Consider the following 24685-nt stretch of genomic DNA (forward strand, 5'->3'; position numbering starts at 1 on the left):
TATGAAAAAAAGCCCTGTACTTTCATAGTGATCTTTTTTTCAAACCTCTTCCTTTTTCTTTTTTTTTTCCCCTTAAAGTACTTATCACCCATCCTTGGCCACCAGTAAACAATACAAGCTTTTTATTTTTATTTTTTCCAGATTTGTCTAAATTCAAATGGATTGAAATACCATAATGCATTGCATATAACCTGATTTCTTACCGTTGGTGCTTGCAGGACTGCTGCTGGTGACGTGGGCATCAAAAGTGTTATAGCCAGGACTCACTGGAATTGTGTTTCCAAAGGCTTTGCATGATCTCAGGATGGACTGCTTGATTCTCTGCACCCTGCCACTCTACCTGTAAATAATAAATGGAAATAATACCTACTGCATGTGTTAAACAGGAAGGACTCACCAGTACTTGGATAAGGGAGAGTAAAGTCTTCCAGTAGTGTCAGTGCCTGACCTGACCCCAGAATCACCACATGATGTGCACTACACCAGGCAAGGCAGACTGGAAAATATAAGGTGGCAAAGAGGGTAAAAACCCATCCCTATAAAATAATTATCTTTCTTTTCTGTACCCTAGAAGTCAATACCTGATATTAAATAATTTAAGATCCCTGAGTGTGTTGTAATATAAATGTACATTGACAGATGTTCACTTAAACTAGATGGATGAGAAGTCAGGGAACAATTTAGGACTTAGAAATGAACAAAGGCAAGAAGCACTGCATTTATACATTTATAAATGTATTTTAAATGTATTTATACATTTATAAATGTTCTGGTCTATGGTATAGGTTACTTAAAAAATTACTCTTCAACCTTGATTTCTCAGGATTTTCTCATCAGGTGCTCAGCTCTTCCTTCTATCTTCACATACACATTAAAATTCTACATAATTTCAAAAGAATATGAACTACCTAATCAACTTTCAGTATTATCTTAGAGAGATGGATGAAACACTCCAAGACAATGATGCCCCTCTTGATGTTCTTTTGGAATTTACTGGGATACTGCCACTCCAGAACAGATCAATAGTCTGCCTAGTCCACTGCAGTGTCATTTCTAAAAAGAATACAAGATTATTCCAAATCAGATTGTTCCATAACTTTCACTTCATAAAGCAGTATAAGTGGAAGAATAGCCAAGACCAATTTTCATTAGATTTGGGATTTGCACTTAAGCGCTGGAAACGTTACAAGTGGAAACGGCAACTCTATATTTTGGAGACAATGAGAGGAAACAGGTTTAATATTAATATTTTTGTCTCCAACAGGGCAGGATCCTTTGAAAAGTTCTTAAAAAATCTGTGGTTGAGAACTTTTCTCACCCCTTATTGACCCCACATTAGACATCCTAATAAGAGGAAATGCTGTCAGTCAAAAGCAGTGAAAGTGATGAATTATTCATCAAGAATAATGATTATTCAAAGAACACTTATTTTTTTAAATTTATTTTTATTATTCCAATTATTATTTTAATTATATTTTATTAATAAACAATAAATTATTATTATTATTATTATTATTATTATTATTATTATTATTATTATTATTATTATTATTATTATTATTATTTTAATGATCATTTAGTCTAAGTTTTCCTACAAACTTTCTGAACTTCATTCCCAGGTGGAATTGTATGGTATTAAATAAATATTCACCTTACTGAATCACATCTGATCTTCAAGGTCTAGGGAGGAGTTTCTTGTTAAAGGGATTACTTGTAGTGATGAACTGGATAAAACACCTGTAAGGGATGAAACATTGTTTTAAGAAGCTGCACATCATGATTATAATAATTATTTGAGTGTGGGAAAAAAAAACAGACCCCAGGAGATGATGCACAGAAGACTGAATTTTATCCAGAGTTGTACTAAATGCTTTTTGGTTTTTCAGACCTTCTATTTCTCTCTCTATGCACTGTTCTCCTAGCTTAGATTGAGACTGCATTTCCTTTAAATTATATTTGCTTTACACTCCTTTGCGCATGTAGGTGGAAGTATAAATATAAAAAAAAAAAATCTATCAGAGATAAGGAGCACTACTGGCTTCAAAAATCATAATACTGATAGTCTTTGAACAATAAGAAGGGCCAATATTAAGAAAATTAGAATAAGAGGCTGAAGAAAACTTTTCCAAAAGTTCTTCAAAACTTAATGTATAATACATTTTGTAAAAATCAGGAGGTAAAGGGATATGGCCTTTTCCTTAAAATGTTCCAAGTGGGCCTTATTTTCAAAAGCAGCACAGCAATATTTGCTAAATCCAGCTCCAGTTAAAATGTGTTCTCCAAAAATGAGCCAACTACAATGAGTCATCACTTTTGGAAAAAGCATTTAATAACTCCATACATGAAGGCACAGATCTGGAAGCAGGAATTAACCACCTATAATCCTAAAGCACATCCAGTACATTTTACTAGCATTTCTTTTCTGGAAGAGAAATTTAGAAGAAAATATTCGGTTCAAAGAAAAGTTTAACGCAATCTCTCACAAAATTAAGGCTGCAAAGCTGTTTCAACTTCATATTAAAACCTGTTCCAAGAAATATGATAATTAAAGACAAAATAGTTTGCTTTTTTAAATTTAATGCTCCTGCTCTCAGTTTTCTTAGGCAAATATGTACAAACAAAATATAAATCAATCAACTCTTATTTATTGATATTAAAAGAAACAATAAATATATGTTTCCAAAGTGATCTTTTTTTACAGAATTACTTTCCCTTAACATTTCTTCAAGAATTCACATAGCTATTGAAAATCACAGAATTGTATTAAAATTGCTGTTTCTTTTCCTGCATGACTATTGCAGATAGGAGAATCAAGGACTGGTTTGTTTCTGGGTTTTTTTAGAGATAGATAATCTGTGTACATAGATGTTTATCATGACAAATGGCAATGTTTAAATGGAATTGGCATGGAGGTTTTATGGTCATACAGATTTAAGGAAGAGATATTTATATGAAAGAACCTTTCAAAAATATGTGACAAATAATTGACAAAATTTAGATAAATATTCAAAAATAAACTAGATTTTAGATATTAGAAAGTATATACTTTTAGAGAGATCGATCAGATTGGTCCTTGAACTCAATAGTTTAGGATTTTCAGCTTGTTTGTAGGCAGAGCAGCTTTGGCATTGTTCCCATTAAATTAATGTGTTTAAGATCAGAAATTCTTACTCTTCACACAAGAATTTGTGATTGCTGAAATTCTTCAATTTAAAATTTTCTGAGCAATGTCAGAACACCACAAAACCTGACTTTATTACAAACAAAATCTCAAAGAGATATTTTACAAGGTACTTAAACATGTGGATTTGGAAAAATTTGTGATTTACAGATTTTGTCTAACTGCATTAATCAGCTAACTCCCATATGTTTTCATCTTTAGAAGCCTTCTAGAAAAGAATTTTACTTTTTTGCTTGTTAATATAACAAAAATTAATAGGTGCTAAATGTTTAAGGTCCATACGTAACCTTGCAGGGGTAAGGAGTAAATTTTATAGGTAGTCAGCACCATCCAGGTCAGTTTAATCATATCAATATTGGTGACTAATCCATTTTTTGAAAGACTTTATTTCTATTCCTTATTTCTTTTGAACAGAAGAAAACGAGCAGTTTGTCACTATGGTATTAGGTGGGAGGCAGTGCATGGCAAGGTATGAGTCAGTCATTAAGCCTGCTGGTCAGTTAAGAAAACCCAAAAATCTCAAAACAAACTACAACTTGTCATAATGACTGGGGCAATTCTATGCAGAGGGAATATACATTAAGCAATTTATTCACAGATGGGAATTTATTTTCAGAATATGCTAATACTAGAACAGGGAAAACATTTGAGATACCTCTTCTGCACCTTGCTGCATAAAGTTTCAAATACCTGCATCATAAACATTCCTACTTTAGCAAACTGATTGATGTTTTCTCTGGACTAGTTCTGTGTTATACCTATGCCCATCCTTGGGATTTGATTCTCTAAGGTATTTAAGTGAGATATTTATAGGGCAACCATGCTGATGAAGACCTTGTATGCTAAGCTCTAGAATGACAAGAATTCCTGCTTTGGTTAAATGAGAGCAAGTATATAAATATATCTCAGCCCTTTGTCACAAAAGTGTGTGGGAGAGGCACATTAGGCAAGGTGCTAGAAGTGAGGGAAGCTCTAACTACTTGCAGCTATGACACATTATTATTCATTGCATGGCGTGTCACTCAGACTGTCATAATGCGCAGCAGGAAGCTGCACATTATCAGTGCTGAGCAGGACTGAGAGGGGCTGCAGAAGCACAGGTCATTTGGGGAAAATACCTCTGTAACTATCCAGGCACAAGTTTACTGCTCTTTGTGGAATGGATCTGGCAGCAGAAGCAAGAGGAACATCAACTGGTTACTGACAACCAACAAAATTCATCCATTACAAATGGAGATATATGTAAAAGGACTTTCTGAGGTGGAGTCAGAATTCTGTATGCAAAATAGTCACTAAATACTATCCAACAAGATATATCAGTCTTGGAGAAAGTGATCTGGACAAAAGAACAGGTCAGATGCACAAACGGTTGCGTGGGTACGAGCGTCAGCACAGTGCTTTGCACTGATGAAAAAAGGGTAATCAAGAGAAGGTAGAATCTGCAGAGTCAGAGGAAGCACAAATGGAAAAACCTAAAATCACCCAGGAAGAATGAAAATAAGTAAGTCAGCAAGTAAGGAAATCAGATATAAGTATCAGGTTCAAACACACACATACACACAACAAATGAGTCGATTAGATAAAGAAGGCAGTCTGAATTTCTTGAATACGAAAATATTGTTATAGATATAAAACATCAAACTCAGTTCTTATGTATTTGAAAACTAACTTTTATGAACAAAAAATATATAGGTTTTTTCTGACAAAAAAATTGCTTTCTTGAGTATTTGCAGACAGTGAATTCACAATGTGCAAATTTATTTTCTAGGCCCATCTCTAAAATGATTGCAATATTGAGATAACTTCTTGAATTTTTCTGCTTCTTTCTATTTTCTTTCCTCTTATACTGCAGCACTCTCTGTTTAGGGATTTTGGTTTTGACTTTAGAGTCAGGCTTTAGCAGAAATTCAGAGAATCCTCAAACAAACTTACCAGGTCAGAAAGCATTACTGTAGTGCCATCACAACCAGTGATGCAGGGTGTGAGACTTTCAGGCAGCTGGTATCAGCACTTCCAAACCTTATCTATGGTACACTCATGATATTTCTTTCAGAATGCATTTGATGATATGGATAAAATTCACACAGTAATCTTCCTTGTTATACCAGGAGTTTGAGCAGCAATGACTGACGTGCAGAGCATTTACTAAGAAACTACTAAGAGAAGCCAATTATCGTGCTCCTTTATCAAGAATATCAATTTGCTGGTAACATTAAAAAATTTTAAATATATTTAAATTAAAATTATATATATATTTAAATAAAAATATATTTTAAAATATATTAAAAAATCTACCTGTAAAACCCTGTAAACTTACTACCTTTCAATTAACAAAACACCCACACATTAAGTTGCATTGATGCAGGTTTTTTCATTGCAGTGTGTCTACAGTCTGTGTATAGGAATCATCTTACAGACCCACAAAACATACCAGCCTCATAACTTCTGGTAGGTGATTTGCAGTAGTGCCACAGAACCTTCACATCAAGAGCAAGAATTGGGATTTGTGTTCAGTTTCTTTTAAAATTTTAGTAGGTAAAAGACAATAATGTCACCGTCAAGTCACCACCATTTTTTATCATTATTCAAAAGACACTAATGTCAACGGACCTGAATAAAACTTTCTAACTTGATCAGGAATTTAATAGTCTAAGAAGTACAAAGTAGGTTCCTCATTGTGTGACCATTTCCTAAGTCACTGAACAATGTGAGAACAGTAAGCAAGCAATTTAGAACAACATGGCTGAGGGCAAAGGTGACATGGGGAGGTGAGGATGAATAAATTATAAAAGTGAAAATGAAAGTGAAAACTAGAAAGGATTTATATGTGTTCATATCTTCATTAAAAAGTCAATTGATTTCAATAAGCATTGCACCATGTATAATTAATTTTTCATAAAATTCAGAATTGTTATCTGACAACTTCTAGCAAAATCTGTTATAAAAAACCACCTCATCTTTACACTTTTTATGGGAAAACTGAGCAAGTTAAAGACAAAGGAGAGAGGGAACATACTTTTGCAGTATGTGATGTTCTTTCTAGAACATTAATGGTTTGGGTTTTCTTGGTGTTTTTTTTTGCTTTGGGGTTTTTTTTGAGTTTTTTTTGTTTGGTTGGTTGGTTGGTTGTTTATTTCAATTAATATTTACAAGGGACAAATTAAATTACAGAGCCATAACCTTGGTGTCATCCAGTCCAGTGTCCTGCTCAAAATATGTCTGATTAGAGCAAGTATCTCAAGGCACATCCAGCAGAGACATACAACACCTAAAAGAGCTCACAGTCTCTCTGGCATATCTTACCTGCTTTTTAAGCACCCCAGAGTTTTAGGGTTTTTTTCACCTATTATTAATATGAAAACTGGGAGCTACAGAGAGAGAAGAATGGCTTAGGAATGCTGCCTATCCTGTCCTGGGAGCTGAATTCATCATTGCAATGCGATGTCTATTGAATGGGAACCTACTACATGATGTCAGAGAAATAAATAGCACCTGTTATGCTAATCTATGCACTAGAAACGTGCAAGGAACAGAATATTATACTTTTAAATGCAGAATGAAAGTATTGAAAAGGCAACCTTAAAACCAGAACAGTGGCATCAAGGCATTAAGAATGAAGAGAGAACATCTGTATCTCCAGCATCTCAACAAGTTTATTAGCTAAAGAAGAGATGATCTTTATGCAAAATTGTCAACAGGGCATTGTGGGACATCTGGTTTGATTCTCTGAGTTTTGTTGGTATCCTGCTGTTCTGTGTGATACTCTGGTGTCCTGTACATATTCACTATTGAAAATCAAGTTAGAAGGAATTATCCTACATAAAAATGCTCATTTCAAATCTCAGTCTTTCAAATACACAAAGTAGAATATAATATAATATACTGGTGCAGTATAACTTTTACCCAAATGTGTCAGAAGCAGCTGTATTTTCCATTTCAAATTACACTGGATCATTCCAGATGAAACTGGCCTACTTTAGCTTACATAAATTTATACTTTTAATAGATATGGCATATGTTTCTGAATTATTAGAAGTCAGACTAAAAAGACATTTCATGAAAAATAAAATGCAGCAAGTTTAAAAACTTGATAAAAATATATAAAGGCTTTCTAATACACTGATATGTAAGTTTAAAGTAAAATATTTAATCAAAATAAAATTATATAAAATACAAGATTTAGTAATGGTAACTTTAGGATATAAATATACTAAGAAAGAGATTTACTGAGCTTATAAAAAGATCATACTTTTGAATGATACTTGAGAAAACTGAGAATGCATAAAATACTCTGTGGTCAAACACAGTTCATATCTATTGAAATGGGAGGCCAAATGTGTACCAAGGATTTATTCTCAGATATTTCTAATGATTACCAGCCAGTTCCTGCTGGACCTGCTCAAGCAAGTATACACAGTGATTTTGTCAAAATTCCTTTCATAAGAAAAGCTGAATAGCAGGGCCAGAGGTTGGACTTCAATGACCCCTGTGGGTCCCTTCCAACTCAATATACTCTATAATTCTATATTATTTGTTCACTTACATAAAATGACTGTCAGCTATTCTTGTTTTATACATACATATGTATGTGTGTATACATACACTTACTTTGTCTGCTCCATACAAGCTGAGTAAAAATAATTTTGTGTGCAAATATAGCTGCAAATATTAATCTAGAGAAAATAACTTGGAGATACTGATAAAATTTAACAGGTATCATATGAGGACAGAGAAAACTAAATTATAGGAAGACATGAAAAATCAACTAGGGATCAGCATATAAATTGAGGTATTTCCTGACAACTGTCATTCTTATGCCAAAGTTCAGACAAGCAATGGAGATGTCTAACTCTGACAGTCTTTCTCTGCTGCCTGCCAGCACTATCAAAGCATCAAGGCCTCTGAAACAAAACCAACTGATTAAAAAACTGGAGCAAAAAGAGACCAAATTGTTTCCTTTTTATCTCATTACCTGTTCATAACAGCTGTGTATTGTAAAGGAGATTTATGTAACTGTTTCATCAAGGAAGTTAACTCTGTACAGGTTTTGATAAAGGTGTGACCAATGCAGCAGAATGCATTTCTGGCTATGGATACCTTTCTCCCATGTATATATGGCCAAAGACCTGTGAAAGACTATCTGGGAGATTGAAGAGGATGTTTTGACCTATGCCTACTGGGTTGCACATGAATTCTACTAAACAGGTTATTTAAGGAGTTATGATGCCTTATTAACTACTCTTAAAATATCTGCTAGAAATAATAATAATAAAAAAAATGAAGTCTCAAAAAGAAGAGGGATTTCTTTTTTTTATTCCCCAAAAATAAAAATTATAACTGTAAAAGACAGTCCTGTACCTCCTCCAGAACACAGCTAGAAGGAAAATGTAAGCAAGGCTAACTTGCATGCTTATTATTATAAATTGTCTTGGCACCTGTATGAGTTAAAGCAAAAATGTAGCTTAATTTACAGCAACAGAAGAAAACTGTAGGAGTGGGGGAAAAAAAAATTACTAGCTTTAAGAATATGTAACCACAACTTTCTTCAAACTGCACAGTAACCTTGATTGTGATTCTAGTTCCAAAATGTTAAAATCACCTAACAGAAATAAGCAAACTTATATGTTCCCCGTTCCAGGTAAAATCACCAATACATGAGTCAACTCTTGATTTTCTCCTTGCCCTCAATAACCACTCTAATAATACTCAAATCTGTTGCCATGTAATGTTAATTCACAGGAAAAAGTGGTTGCACACAGACTTGTCCAAACATTTGTATTTTGTATGACCTTAAATTACAAAGTACATATTTTATGCCCGCATTTCCCAGACTTATTTTAAATCCTCATACATGCAAATCAATTCATCCTTGAATAATTCTCAAGTTACTAGAAAAGTACAAGACAAAATGAAGAAATTCTAATGTCACTTGAATTTGTCATGAATACCCACCTTGACACTAGAATTGGAGTAAAACCTCTGATTTACACACATCTACTTGTTGGACTAGCCATGATTTAATAGTCTGGAGGAAGTAAGTTAATTTCCCTTAGCAAAAAATTCAGAATATTTATCTCAGAGTGATTTTGTGATATTCTTGCACTTACTTCTCATGGACTGGCTCCCTCATAACAAGAAACAGTTTGTTTGCCTCTTGAAAGTCATTGTTGTTATATTAAGCCACTAGTTAAATTAATTTATTTTATTATAGTTTCTCTTTGAGGAAAACAACTCATTCCTGCAATCTATGGGAAAAACCACTGCTGTTTTGTATTCTGAAAGTCTTAAAAGAGGCTGCAAATAGCAGAAATATGTGATGAATATTTTCAAGTGAGAGCAGGAGTACAGACCAGTCTGTTTGCCATTTCAAAACTAAGGACAGGTTTGTACTTAGATTACCAATACAAGAGAAACACTACAATGTAGAAAGAAAGTAATTTTATGAGGTTTGAGTGTAAAAATAAATTTTACCTTGAATCTAGAGCCCTCTATCCTGTTTTATATTTTATAAAATATTAAAGTTTTTTATAAACTAAAAAGTTTTTTATTTAGAAAATTAGTTCCTTTAAGCACGTAGTGTTTTTTTTCACTACCCTCTCTCACAAGATAGCCTGTCATCCTTTTTGATAAGCACTCTACATTCTTCAGGAAGAATTTAGTAGTAGATATTCCACTACCTTATGGTCCAATATTTCAGTGTCTATATTAGAATGAGATTTCCAATAGCAACATAGAAAAATGTGTTACAGTATAAACCCACATCCTACAGAAACCAAGTCCTATATTAACCAACATATCCTGCCCTATTCAGCATGGATAGCCCTTGTTTGCAATAACTTTTCTTCTGCTGAAAACTTTTATTGCTCCCCCACTTCCATACCTCATTTTTCTCTTCTTTTCAATGTCACTTGTTTCAGTTCTTTCTGAGATGCCAGTTTTTCTAGACCTTCTTTCTCCTCATTGCCAAGATATGTAATGGCTCCTTTTTGAAGCTGAATTTCAAATTTCATTAAAACCCTCAGAAATCCAGAGCAAAAACAATGCATATAAGATCAAGCAATGTGCCTTTTGTTCTGAAATTATTTTTTTCCAAAATTAGTTTTAATAGAAAGAAAACAAGAGAAAATTTTATTTTATTTTGACACCAGTATACTTTTTCTTTTTGATTTTGAATTTAAGAGGATTAGCTGGAAGATCATAACACATGCATGAATTCATCATTTTTGTCTTTCAAAATGAAGAAGATTTACACAAACTCAAAGGTTAAAATGCCTTTAAATAACCTTAAAACCCTAATTATTAACAGATACACAATCTGGCCTTAGGAAATAACTTGTTCATATGAAACTGTTTTGCCAAGATTGCCATGTACACATTTAAAAACTACTTGTGAAAATGTCAATCAGTTTATAAGTGTTTTGTCCATATCATCAAGTACTTCTGGGTTATTTTCCACATCATATTATGCATTGCTTTGTGAAATTCTCTGTTAAGTGACTCCCAAATTATTCTAGATAACACAGCTATTATTTTGTTATTCAAATGGTTCTGTCTGTACTTAACATTATGATTTTTCATCCAGTTTTTTTTGTTTGGTTTCCATTCATTTTTCCCATCCAAAAATTGGTATTAAACACAGCACTGTGTCTTAGAAGGATGAAAGACCACTTACCACCACTTTAATCACACTTGCTTAAATTCACATCTGAAAAATGCATTCCAGATGCCCATATTTCTAGATATTTGTAATTTAGATCAGCAATTTAGGACAGAGAGAAAAAAAAACCCAATAAATATTATAGCAAAAAATGAAGATGAAAAAATGTCACTATATGTGACTCAGAGTGATGATTTTCAACTGTTCGTTCTACATTTGAAATGAGACAAAGTTGATTCATGACAAGGTACAAACAACCATTGCATGCAACGACGTCCCTGTCATTCCCATGAAAATGCCTGTGTGGGTTTAATTAGGACAGAAAAACTACTCTCTGAAAATATCTTTAAGTATATTACTGGGTTTAATAAGAGCATTAGAGATGAGTACCATCCTACAGTGCTTTTTCAGCACTTAGAATACATGACTTTTTATATCTTAAATAGAATGAAGACCACATAAGCTCTGTAACTGAATTTTAATGACTAAAATGTCTGTGGAGAGAAAGTGAAAAATAAAAATACTGTTAGTCAACTCATCACATCATCACTGATCATAAAACAACTCAAAAACCTGAGTGTATCACTTAGGCCATACTATCTGAATAGGCATATATAGAAGAAATGATATGTCACATTCAGCTGGGATCACACTGACACTCTGATATTATCTGTGAGGGAAGCCACATCTCTACTTATACAAGACTGAGCTCTAATCTGTTTTCCATTTTGTAGATTTCTTTGAAGAACGAGTTAATAAAAACAAGCGTATTATTGTAAACTTAATCATTCTAGGCTGTTCTGGGAAGTTACAAAAAGATTCTGACGTGCACACTTGCTGAGTGCACATAAGAAGGAAGCAAGGACTACTTCCCAAAAAAAGGCACAGGGGGAAAGAATTATGAATATCTTACATTCCGTGTGATCCTCAAACCCACTAGTCTTTAAACAGTAACTTTTGGTACCTACAATTCTAACCAATAAAATAATTGCAAAATCATTGAGTTCATCTCCGTGACTTTTTGATTATTTCCAACCAGTAGTTAAAATCTGTAAATGCCAACTCATAAATCAAAGGTCAATCAGGGTCTTGAGAGCTGCGGTATTCAAAAATACCCCACAACTTTGCATCCAAGGCTTGCACTAGGAAACCCTTCAGTGTCCTACTAAATCCCAGATTTATTGGACTGCTCGAATCTTTTAGCTTCATTCAGTCTTTTCTCCTTTTGATGGACTTTCAACTGTAAATAAATTTTTTAAGGATTCCTGTTTCTTCAGTTAATGCAGTAATGTTAACATGACAGAGGCTTTTTAACTGAGAAGGAAAGTTTTTCTTCTGCTGTTAGAAACCCTATTCTAAGTTTTACATTTTCTTGCATTTTATATACAATTAAACTAATTCACTGCAGAGTTTTAATGCTGTGTGAGTCATACCTAATTGCAAATGTACACTCTTGGAAAATCTAGTCCAAACACAACGAGACATTTATGATCGTAGCAGCTCTGTTTCGTATTGGAAAATATTTATAGAGAAAATATTCACATTAGCTATATTTCCAAACCAAAAAAAAAAAGAAAACAAAAACCAATAAGCCCACCCACCCCTCCCAAAAAAAACCAAAAAAACCTCAAAAAAACCCCACCAAAACCCACAAAAACCCAAACAAAAAAACTCTAAATAAAAAAGCCCAACTAACCAAAAAACAACCCAAATGTCCCCCAAAATCCTTAGGAGGATAATTAATATTCTCAGTGAAAAGCACTTAGATTTGGAAGTTCTACAAAATTTGCATGAGAATTTGCTAACTCTAGTTTTAGGATAATCTGCTTATATTTTTTAATTTGAACACCAGAATAATGAAGACAACTCTCTGCCATGTGGTGAAGACAACTGTATGCTGAACACAGTTTGTATTTCAGTAACCACACAAGACTCCTACTATCAAAGATCCTAATTCATAGGGATATATACACTACAATATACACTGGTGTAGAAACCTACCAGAAGGCCTAGAAACCATTTAAAAACCACTTAAGGTTTACTTGAGAATTTTACTGGTCCATGGCTCTTGTGTGAAACTTTGCACAGTGACTGCTTCATCTGCTGAGATAAAGCAGGCCTCTTATAGATAAGTTAGTAGCAAACTGTATGTAGAATAATTCCTTTATCTGGGTGATATGTACATCACTGATTATAGCCTCATACTTACTGACCACACCATTAGGCCAGGGATGTTTATGTCTTTCAGAATCACCTCTCTGAAGCTCCACATCAGTCAGGTCCTACTCTCTTAATTTTCAGGATATTTTTCAGATCTTGCATGTACATTGCTATTATAAGAAATACTGTGTTTCAACTTCACTGTAGTGTGACAAGAACCATGAATAAACACCAACTAAAGCTCACTATGGAACCGTTACCTCCACACAGCCTGCAACATTTCAACAACTAAGACAGAAAGCCAAATTTACCAACTTAACATGCAATAATTTCACCCCCTTCAACCCCTTGAAAACCACCCCTAAGTAGACAAAATAACTAGTGATAAGTTTGGGGAGCAGAAAAAGCAAGGAAGTTGTTAATCAAATTTTATTATTTTAACTTAATCTATTAAGTGGGCAACTTGAAGCATTTTTAATTTCTTCTTTAATAAATATTGTGTTCCATACCATGAAGAGATTAATATTTAAAGCAGTACTGCTTATGAAGATAATAGAACTGAAAATGCATTGTTTTAAGAATAGTTTGAGGCAATTTAACTATGAAATTGCTGAAATATTCTGCAGGATCTAAATACTGAATTGACAAATCCAGTTGTCTTCATAAACAATGTTATGTCTGCTAAAGTTTCTTTAATGAATTATGTTTTTATGCTTTCTATTTTGCTTATTAGCTGACAGATAGTAGGAAAACAGCAAATAACAGTAGTAGAGATTAAATAAATTTCTACATTTACAAAGGCAAAAACAAAAAACATTAAATTCTGGCAAAATGAAAAAAAAATTCTGTCATGAAACATAGCATCAAGACATAGATTAAAAGTGAAAGTTTCTCTCCAGTACTCAAAGAAAAAATGTACCAGCATTAAAATTCAGTTCTTGTTGCTTCATCTGCATGCATAAGAGTGAATATTACTCATTCATCATTAAAGTACAGATGGACAGACCATCATTAAGTGATTTTGTTAAACTTTGTGAAATATTTCTCAGCAACCATTAATAATAACTACTAGGCATATTTACTTGGGATCATCGTGTCACAAGGGCATGATAAACATAGTGACACGTTCTTGGCATGACTGAGAAATGAGTTTTGGCCTGGCTGAGGTCTCCCATATGTGTCCTGTAAGCCCAGCTAATGAGGCAGGACAATCATTAAACCTGGACGAATTAATATGACATGAATAGGAGAATCCACAGATGCAGTGACAGAGATGAAAGTAGGTCACATTCTCACAATTTAAATAGAAGCAGTCTAGACAGCATTAGCATGAGCCTGGTAAGACTTGTACTGAAACCCTCAGCACAAATCTGTAACATCTATTATGGCTGGAAATAAATATAAGAATAAAATAACAAAGAAAAAATCCCAGATATACAGAAAATGAGAAAAAAAGAAAAATTGCTTTGGCTTTAGCTGGCATTCAGTGGATTAAAAATGTTTACAGCATTCCCAATAAATTGGGTAAAAATAACCAATATAACAATTATTTTGGTATTTTGAGGTCATTTACCCTCAAATGCTGGTGACTGTAACAAAAAATATACATCTGCCTGTTATTTTACAAGAGTATTGAAAACTTTTGTTTTCCCTAAAGCTCTTGGTAGAAGACACAATTTTAAAAGAAGAAAAAAACCTCAACCACCAAAAAGCTATTGTATAATGGAGTAAGAGTTCCTTGTTCATTCTTTCCCTTCACCTTTACTCTTTGCTCCTTTTAGAGGATAGAATGGTAATGTGGAGTGGATACATGAAGCAGCAATGACATGATGAAGACCAAAAACTGAATGCCTAACATAATAAACTGAGATAGGAAAAAATGTTCTCTGTTTAAATAAACAAAATAATAATATTCATACAAAAATAACAACTGTTGATTATCATTCAACACTTATGTGGTCTGACCAGTTCACAGGTGAAGCTTCTATTAAAAATTTTTTGCACCACAGAAACTTATTCAGTGTTGTGCACAGACCCCTACCATGATATGGAGTGATACATCAACCAGATAATTTTCAAAGTCATGGATATTTCGTAATGTGGTGTAACGAGAGGATATTTTTGCAGTAATAAGCAGGTTATCTTCTTAGTGCCTGCTTGATCTGTGGCCCAGTAGTAGAGGTACTTGCTAATAAATAGTTGTTTTTCAAACTGTAGTTTTTCTACAAGAAAAGGTGTTAAGCTTCACTGTGTGGTCATGTTGCCATTTTGGATAGTTACATTCCACCAAAAATCTGTATTAGGCTACCCCAACTTTCTTTTTTTTCCTCACTCTAACATTCTTTATAAGAAAAATAAGATAGAGTGTAATTGTTAATATTCACATTTTTTGGCATTTGTCCTTGATTTTTACATCTTCAAGAAACATAAGTCTGTGTACCTTATTTATATGAGGTGAGTACAGAAGAACCACAGGACTCAAATCTTTAGTATAAAAGCAAAGTATATATAGGAATCATACACCATTGTGTAATTTAATCTAAAGTCACACATATTTCAAATATGTTTTAAGCAAATCTACATTTTACATATATGAAAAAGTATGCATTTGCCCACTAATTAAGTTCTACAGTTGTTTTAAGCAGAGAACAGATAAATTTTCATGTCATTTCCAAACAAACAATTATGCTGTTTTCTAGAGGTAGAAGTCCCTTTGTAACACAGTTAAAATCAACAAAATTATTCTAAAATGGCAAAGGACAATATTTAAGTCTGGAAATAAGGTAAATGTTTCTGCTTTAATGTTTGGGTTTTTTTCTGAGATCTACCATTAGAAAGGTAACAGTAATAATTGATATTGCCTGTTTCTTTTTCCAGTGTTCTGTTGTTTCTTATTAGAAATCAAATCAGTGTACAGTACATGTACTATAAGTACATGTACATACACCATCTTTTTCATTACTGCTTTTAACTATCCTTTCAAGACACATGAATAGTTTTGCTTTTCACAACTACAAGAGTTGAAGCAGCAAGACTCAAATGTGGAAAAAAAAAAATGATGCCATAAATCTTGTGTCTTGAAGATCTCAAGGTACAGCACAGAAATAAGTGATGTCTTCAAACTCTCCTTGGGTTCAGGAGAGCCCAAATTACTTGGAGAGTTCTGAGAAGTGTACTGACTTTATTATACACTTCAATATCAAATGTTACTCAAGTTGAAGGTCATCTGTCTTGGACATATCTTTATATGATTCTCAGTCATGGGTTTAAACCAAGATTCTCCCAGGGAGATAAAACAGCTTAACAGCCAGATGCTGCAGAGCAGTATTTGGCATTCGTGGAGCAGATAAAGTTACCGACTCTGAAGTGAACAGAAGAGACTGCAAATGTTCCCAGTCCTTACAATCAAAACAGCAGAATGTATAGGTAAAAACTTTCAGTTGAGTAGTGTCTGTCTTAAAGCAGAAGTAAATACCAACTGGTGCATGGACATTTAGACTACATGGGTTACTTTGACATCCAGCTGTTCCACTTCAATTATTCCAAGTTACACCAGAGTAGACAGGAAAGTAGGTTTCTGTATTTAGGAAGAGTGGTTACTTCTTGTTCCTAAAGTCCTGAGAGCTCTCTAGATGGGCCAATAACAAAGCTTTCTAATTTTAGTGAAAAGCATTCTAAGTATATAGGAAGTGGAATTTTCTAGTCTCATAGACTGTCTTGATTCAAGCAGCACCATAAGCATGGCCCAAATTGTTACTGATGTCAATAATTTTTTAAATTATAACATTTAATATAAAATATTCTATTTTTATGAATTCTTATTAAGATTCTATTCTAATGAATAATAATGCCTCAGAAAAAAGGATCCTCCCGGATTTCCAGGGTCATTGGCTGTATGACATGAACAGAAAAATTATTTCCCAGACATTGCTAAATTAACTTTGGAGATGACATAAAACTATTTTGATTTTCATTGCAAAGTAACTTTCTGGATGCATCTTTGTTATGGATAAGTAACATGACATGACATGAATAATTTCCTTCATCAAAATACTTCATTTTGTATTTAACAGTGCAGCCGTTAAAAAATACATCCTTTTTCATTTTCAGGAGCAGCAAATGAAAATTTCAGCAAAACAAGGCCAGCCATATTTTCAAAATTTCAAAAGTCCATATTTGAAAAACCTCACCTGTTGTATTTGATAAATATGCTGATTATTCTCAGTTCAGCAGTGCAGAATTTAATTAAAAAAAACACAGAAAATTATTCCTGGAACACTCTCAATATCTTTAACAAAATTTCAGGGAGCTAAAAGCTACTTGCATACAAAGAGCAATATGTTATTCTATTATTTTCTTAGAAGTCACCTGCAGCAAATAGGACAGCACTCACGTTACCCCTCAGAATCACAACACCCCGAATACTTTTTTCCCAAGCAAGTTACAGTAGGGACTGGAAGGCCAACAATTATGGTTTCACAGATGAGGACACATTATATGCACTGCTGTAGTGACAACACTGTAGAAAACCCTCTACTATAAAACCAGTGGGAGGAAGCACTCCACCTATCCCAGCCAGAAGACAGCAATCTTTATTGTCTATATGAAATAGATTAGCATGTTTCTCTTACCTCTCAAGGAAAAGATGCCAATGTCATAGGCAACATCACGTTTCAAGCACTGGCCAGTATTTTTTGCAGCGAGACACAGACTCTGATGCTCATAGAGAAAAGGGTTTTGGTTCAACTCTTAGAAGCAATTCCTCTGGAGACATCTTATGGGGTTTACTGAATGGTAGAAGGTTTTACTGTTCCTGTCTGCTAGACTTGTGCTGCAGATAGCAGGATTTCAGCATAGAGTTTGCCTCTTTCTATCAGCTCCTAAATTCTATTAAAAGTGCCTATGGCACTCCTCTGCTAGGAAACATTTAGCACTGTCACAGACACTCATTCCGAGAAGTCATTTCAAGGCACCAGAGTGCTTTTTAAAACCTCTGCTGTGTATGCATGAGCACCAGAGTCTGAAAGTACCTGCCCACAGACACTATCAGGAAAAAACACTAATGACCTCCATACACTAACACAGAGGTGAAAACAGAAGTGAAACCATGCCCTCAGTTATTTTGGTTACAGTTCTGTTATTTTGAAGGAGCACTTCTGGCCATGCTCGTATTTTACACAAGACACTTTTCCTCCTAAGATTGGTTTTTATTCTATATATCCACTATGGTACCTCACAAGAGAAGGGAGCAGTCATATGTCCTACTCTGGCAGTAACATCTCTCATGAACATACAACTACAACCTATCTGGCATGTTATTTCAATTTCAAAGCCTCATCTTGTCATTTCATCTACTGATATGTGAGCAACCCCGTGGTCATACCAAAGCAAACAAAATCAATGGATTTTGTGACATGGTGAAGACCTCCAAACACTGGAGCACAACAGTGCCATTCTGCTTGCCTGATATCGTCGTTATTTACCCAGAAGAAAAATAACATTTGAGGTCATCTGCAGATTCCCCAAACTTTCAAGTGAATTGCAAGTTTACTGAGTCATAGCAAGGCAATGAGACTAAAGATTTGAAAGTTATGTGAAGCTTCTATCTTTACACTGAGGAAAAAATATGTAAGTACATATGTATGTATGCATGTATGTATGTATGTATTTAAAACAAAAATAATAAGATTCTAATGAGATACAAATTATCTTTTGCTGAATATTATTGTCATTATCCCATATTATTTTATATGAAAATAATTACTTCAATTTCTTCCCTAAATTGAATACAAACAATATCTTTCCAGTAGGTCCAGTAAGTAGTTATTTGTCTGAGCTCCATGTTGAGATGACAGTAGTAAAACTGAAATTCTGATGTACATGTGGAAGCTTTACAAGAATCATGCATTTCTGACCTTTATTTCCACTCAGAAAACTTCATAGGGACTAAAGAGTCTTCAGATTTTTCACGCTGAAGTTATTAGATTAATTTGCAACAGACAATTTAGTCTTCAATTAAAGCCAGGGAAATAACAAAAAAACTACCATAAACATTTAATCCCTTAAAACTCAATCAAGAAGGAAAGCCAGAAGAGTAGATGTGAAATATAAACATTAATTTTGAAGGTGTTTTCCTGTTACATTCACAACCTCCAGCGAGGTCGGAAGTTAAATTACTACCTGCTGTTTAGGAATTTATATCAAAATAGGTGGAGGTCTCAACTTCATGATTTCCAGATTGTTTTGGGACGTGTCTGCTACTTAGAAAATTCAGAAAAGATGCCAGTGACAGGGATTCCTTCTGACTCAGTTATTTCAGTAGAGAAGGAAGTTTTCTTTAGTTTGTAGTTTTCTACTCCAGTAGGTTTTAAAATATCTCCTATGATTCAGATAAAGAAAGAGGGCATAGAGAAGAAAAATAATGCAAGATGCAGTGATGGTTGAAAACACTGAGATTGTTGAAAGGGAAAATAGTGGTACATAAACCCCTTTTCCTTTTATTTTTTTTTTCTTTCAAGAAGAATGCTTTTATGATTGGAGCTGAATTTAATAGGGTTGTAATAGAAAACTCTGACCAACTGCCATATTCAAATAGCATACTGAAAATCCTGCAGAATTACCCTGACAATCAGACAAAAAACCTCCAACTATTTTTCTGTAATGGTTAGCTGCACAATTCATATTTAAATATATGACTGAGAGGATTAAGAAGATAAATGCAGTTTCAGAGTACGAAAGCATTCTAGTCTATAGATTAATTTTATTTAGAAGTTTATTAGGTAGAGACAAGTTTTAAAAGATAACCTACTTTTGGCGGTATTATTAATTAGTCTATCTTTACACAATCTTAAAAGCAGAATATTCAAGTAAATGAAAGCTACTGTATTTACAAGTTTAGGAGGAATCCCAGCAGTCCTCCATCCTTTCATGTGTAATCACTGCTTGTGGAAGTAACTACTGAAGGCTGTGGCTATGCTGAAGGCACCTGGCTGCGTTCCTAACTGCACTCAGATGAAATGAGCCAGAGATGAGAATTACTGAAAGTGAAATCTCTACTATGTTCTTCCCGAGTATTCTGGTTTCTCTCATAAATCAAAGCTAAAAAGCTCCTCTGATTTTTCAGTGGTTGCCAATAGAAACTATTAGCCACTCCTATCAGGTGGGAGGCCAATATGTAATAAGATGCAACCAAGAATACAATTTCCTAGAAATAACCTGACATCTAGAAGAGAAAAAATTATTTTTTTCCTGCTCCAAACACTCCATATAAAGTAACTGCATGAAATTAGGGTGGGGGAAAGCTTTTAGACCCAGGGCTTCAGATATCCAATATTCCTGTCCCACTCCAATTATGCAGGAGGCTCACATTAGAGCTCCAGTGGTTTGCAGTGCCAGTACAAACACCCGCTCACATGTCTGGGGCATGCGGGCCTAAAGAAAAGAGGAATCAGTTAACTCATTTAAATCAATCCCTCTGTGCTCCCCACTCAGCTCCTGAACACTCCAGCCACAGAGCTGAGACAGTCTGCTGCTCAGGCTTCCACAACTGCCTGACCTTTCCTCTAAGCATATTAGCCTACAGCAGATCCAGCCTCAGCAGTCCTTTGGGGCCATGGACTTTGCTGAGTTTTATCCGACAATCAGTGTTCTGAGCCCCAGGCAAATCCTTCAGTGCTCCTCTTCTTATCATAAAGTAATTACCTGGCCTTTCTTATGGCTGGTTTGAATTCATGGGTTGAACTCACTGAAAAGGTTACCGAGTCAAAAAATAAAATTAGAACTTCTTTTCAGTCAGTTTGCCTGACTTCATACCAGATGGAGTCAGCAACTTGAGAAGTCTGACAGGCAACTTGACTGAGTCTATCAGATGGTCAACTGATCACTTTCATGTTTGCCAAAACGTTCAGGGATAAAAAACAGAAGCATATTCTATTGACATTAAAATACATAGACTAGAGACAGATTTCTGAAATGACACAGTAAACCACTCTGGAGTGGGAGGATTTTTTTGCATAAGAATTACAGACTTTCTCTCTAAGCAGACTGTTGTCTACAGTTTCATGTGGAGTTTTAGTCAGGGCAAGTACTTTGAGAAACAGTAAAGAGGATATTTCTCTGAGGAGCTGATTTATTTGCTTTACAAAAGACAGTATTTGATTAATTAGCTAGAGAAACATGGACTAAGTCCTGGAATATCTGTATTCTAAGCTTTGTCTTGTTCCAAACACACTTTTGTTAACAGAAAACTGCAAAAACACTGAAATCTGTGACATTTGCATATCACAACTGGATTGTTTTCAAATAGGTTCATATTCCTGGACTACCTGAATTTATGCAATGGATATGCTGTCATACCCAATACAGATCCAATAGGAGCTGTCAGCAGCCCGTCATTGAGGGCCATCCTGCCCTCACCCTTCTTCTTACTAGACTAGAAGCTTAGAAAGAATATATACAAAGCAATATACTGCCAATAATCTTTTCGGTAAATATATTGCAACTCTCTCACGTTTCCAGATAATGCAGTATAAAGCTACATAGTAAAGGTAACAGATACGACATCGGATGCATTGATATTTATCCCATTTCTCATTAAATCGATTTAAATTTAAAAATCAATGGCAATCCTCCCTGCCCATCTGTTATATATATATATATCAAATTCTATGACGTAAAAGAAGATCAGAATTTCATCTTTTTGTTTCATCTTTTGTTCTCAGGAAAAAGCCCCCCTTCACTTTACTTGTGAAGGGCCTTTTCTGAAAACATTATTTTGGTTAAAGTTATATTAATTCCTATTAGTGGATGAAGATAATGTGCAAATAGTTAAAGAAATATTGTGCATTTCATATCCACCCATATAGTATTTGTGTCAAGAATTAGTTAAAAGTATTACTTATAAGGTATTTTAATTTCCATTTTTCATTATTGGGCTCTATGTTATCTTAATACTCTAATTAAGATTTAAAACTGTGTAACAATACTTGCTATATTTATGACTGAGGGAAGCATATTTACTTCTAAAAGCAAAAGCCTTCAAGAACAATAAATTTAAACATCCATAGTTGTTTTTATTTTTTAATTCTTCCATCATCAAATGTAGCCTATATGTTGCAATTCACACACAGACTCTGTGTATTTGTACATATATATATTCACTATATATTGTGATGCATATATAGTTTCCAGGCATAAGTCTTGCATTTATGCAAAAAGTAGCAGATATGACTACTTATTTTAGGGCAGTAGTATTAAAGTTTACCACTCTCGTATTTCCCCACTTAAGGATTTTTTTAATAAGCTAATTCAATATCATTTTTTTATACATCAAGCCACCGCTCTCTTCCCCCTCCTCTGTAATATGGTTTTTTTTGGACTGATTTATGTAGATTTAATACTGTGTCTGTGCTATATAAGTAAATAATTTTAATTTGGCCAACTGCCCTATATAGTACATCTCCAACACCATACTCAGGCAGCAGGGAGGATATCAAATGAAAGTTTATGAGGGCAGCAGATGTTCCTTCGTGCTGTTTGGTGGCGGTGAGATCTGGAACTTTACCACTAAGAACTCCAAGAATAGAACTCACAACATGAAAGCTTCCCCAAACACACTACTAATCAGATCAGTATTAAAACTGGAAGGAATTTATGTGCAGGCAATTCCAGGAGCTTCTTTAGTAGTTTACTCTTCTTTGCTGTATTCCCTTCTCTTAAATAGAATTCAGAACTCACCATTAGTCAGGCCCACTTTAGGAAAGCTGTGTAAGGCTTTTGAGGCTTGGAGGTCTCAATATAATCAGAGCCTTCTTACCATGAAATATCTTCAGCTAGAACACAGGAATTTACTCAACTGTTTATGCTTGTTGGACCTAAAATTTATTGAGTAGTATGGTTGTTTCATTCATATAGAAAATGTTTAAAAAAACATAAAAATTACAGTTATATCTTTATCACGTATTCAATAAGTGATACCAGAAAATTTCATGTCTGCTTTTTTAGCAATGAAATAGCATAAAAATATCCAAGTGCCTAAATTATTTAGGAGCATAAGCTTTGTTTTCTGTAGTGTAAATGGCATTCACAGACCTAAAACTAATCGGTTTTCAATGGATTTCTGGTTTCTACTTATGTAATTAATTTATGATCATGAGAATTAGGCTCCTAAGTCACCTAACAAGTGTTAACAAGTTTCTATTAATGAATAATTAAATTCACAAGTTGATGAACACTATTAGTGATGAACCCTAATGAACACTTACATGACAGACACACTGAGGGATGAAAAAATATTAGAAAGGATTGATTGTGTGCTAATAGACTTCCATTCTGGTTTCTGAACCATAATTTCCATACAAAATATTTCCAACTATTAACCTTTCTAGGAATAAATATGAGTTTATCATATCAGCAGAATTTAAGACAATCTACTACTGACCTTATTGTTATGGCTTTTTCTTTGGAGTGCAAAAAGAAAATACAGGTAGGGCAATTTCAATGAAGAAAACTAGAGATTTAACATCTACTAAGAATCATATAGATCAACATATAGATACAAATATCCAGAGAAAGAGCCTCCTATCAGTAGGTTTAATAGTTTAATCACTAGATTTTTTTACAACATGCATAAAAAATCTCATTGACTTTCATTACACAAGTAAGTGCAAACTGAGAGGAAGGACAAATGGAAAAAGGACTTTCATGCACTTCACTGGGCTTCAGATTAAGTTCTTAGTGACAGACAGATCAGAGAAAGAATAGAATGCAACATGTTAAAAAAACAGGCTCCTGCAACCATTATCCATTGTGAAAATATATTCACATGTTATTAGCAAAATTTCCTTCTCCATAGGTCATTTCAAAGGATATGTACATTAAATGGAAGACAGACAAGACAGAAGAATTTCCTAACTTTATTTTTCTAAAGAAACACTGAGCTTCCTCCACAATCCATAATATTCAGTCAGAATAGTATTCTATGCAAGAGCATATGAAAGGAACAGCAGAAGAAATTACTCATGGAACTCCTAGAGGTGACAATAATAATTAGAGAAGTTAAAATTCCTGTCCTTTTACATATTCCCCCTTCTATGCATTTACATGTCATTTTCAAGATAATTTGGTTTCTAGTAAAATACTTCCAATATCGTCAAGTTTTCATTTTTGTTGTGTTATGACTTATTGTGGGTAAGGCAGCAGTAAAAAAAAGTGAACCAATCTCCAGATAGACATGTGTAAAATCAACCTCTTTTCCATGGGGTCACGTCTTTTTGTCCTAGAAATTTTCCACCTTATTTGAGCTGTTATGCTTTGTGTTTTGGTTTTGAATGGACAAATCACTGCAGACAAGAAATGTTCTTTCCCATACCTAGATCCTAATTAGCCACTTTGAAATGCTGTTTTTTGGTTTTTTTTTATGAAAGAAAAAATATTGTGATCTTATTGAAAATAAAATCTCCCCAGAACATTGTTTTGTCTGTTATAGTTGTCTCTCTTCTCTCCTTTATTCAGCAGTGCATTTTCTGAAAACTGTTTTGCTACGTTGTGGGTCATAACGGGGGTACAGGCACTGTTAACCAGCCATGCCTCTTCATTTTTCCTGATGAATTATATTCTGACTCCCTGCCCTGACTTTATTAGAATCCAAATGGACAGAAACAGCCTGAATGTCATAATTAGGTAATACT

The 24685-nt window shown here is 34.1% G+C and overlaps 1 protein-coding gene across 8 annotated transcripts in view; it reads right to left on the minus strand.

Annotated features, from left to right (window-relative positions):
• The window catches only part of LRRC4C (leucine rich repeat containing 4C), a 587704-nt gene that overhangs the window by 95341 nt on the left and 467678 nt on the right, over positions 1–24685 (minus strand). For all 8 annotated transcript variants that reach the window (XM_086892224.1, XM_086892221.1, XM_086892223.1 and 5 more), the window contains 2 exons: positions 1652–1737; positions 204–340 (listed from right to left, as the gene is read on the minus strand). The gene's annotated coding sequence lies outside the window, so the exon portion shown is untranslated. The remainder of the gene's footprint in view (positions 1–203; positions 341–1651; positions 1738–24685) is intronic.

The sequence above is a fragment of the Cyanistes caeruleus genome, chromosome 6, assembly GCF_971803275.1.
Source record: "Cyanistes caeruleus chromosome 6, bCyaCae1.hap1.1, whole genome shotgun sequence".
NCBI classification, from domain to species: domain Eukaryota; kingdom Metazoa; phylum Chordata; class Aves; order Passeriformes; family Paridae; genus Cyanistes; species Cyanistes caeruleus.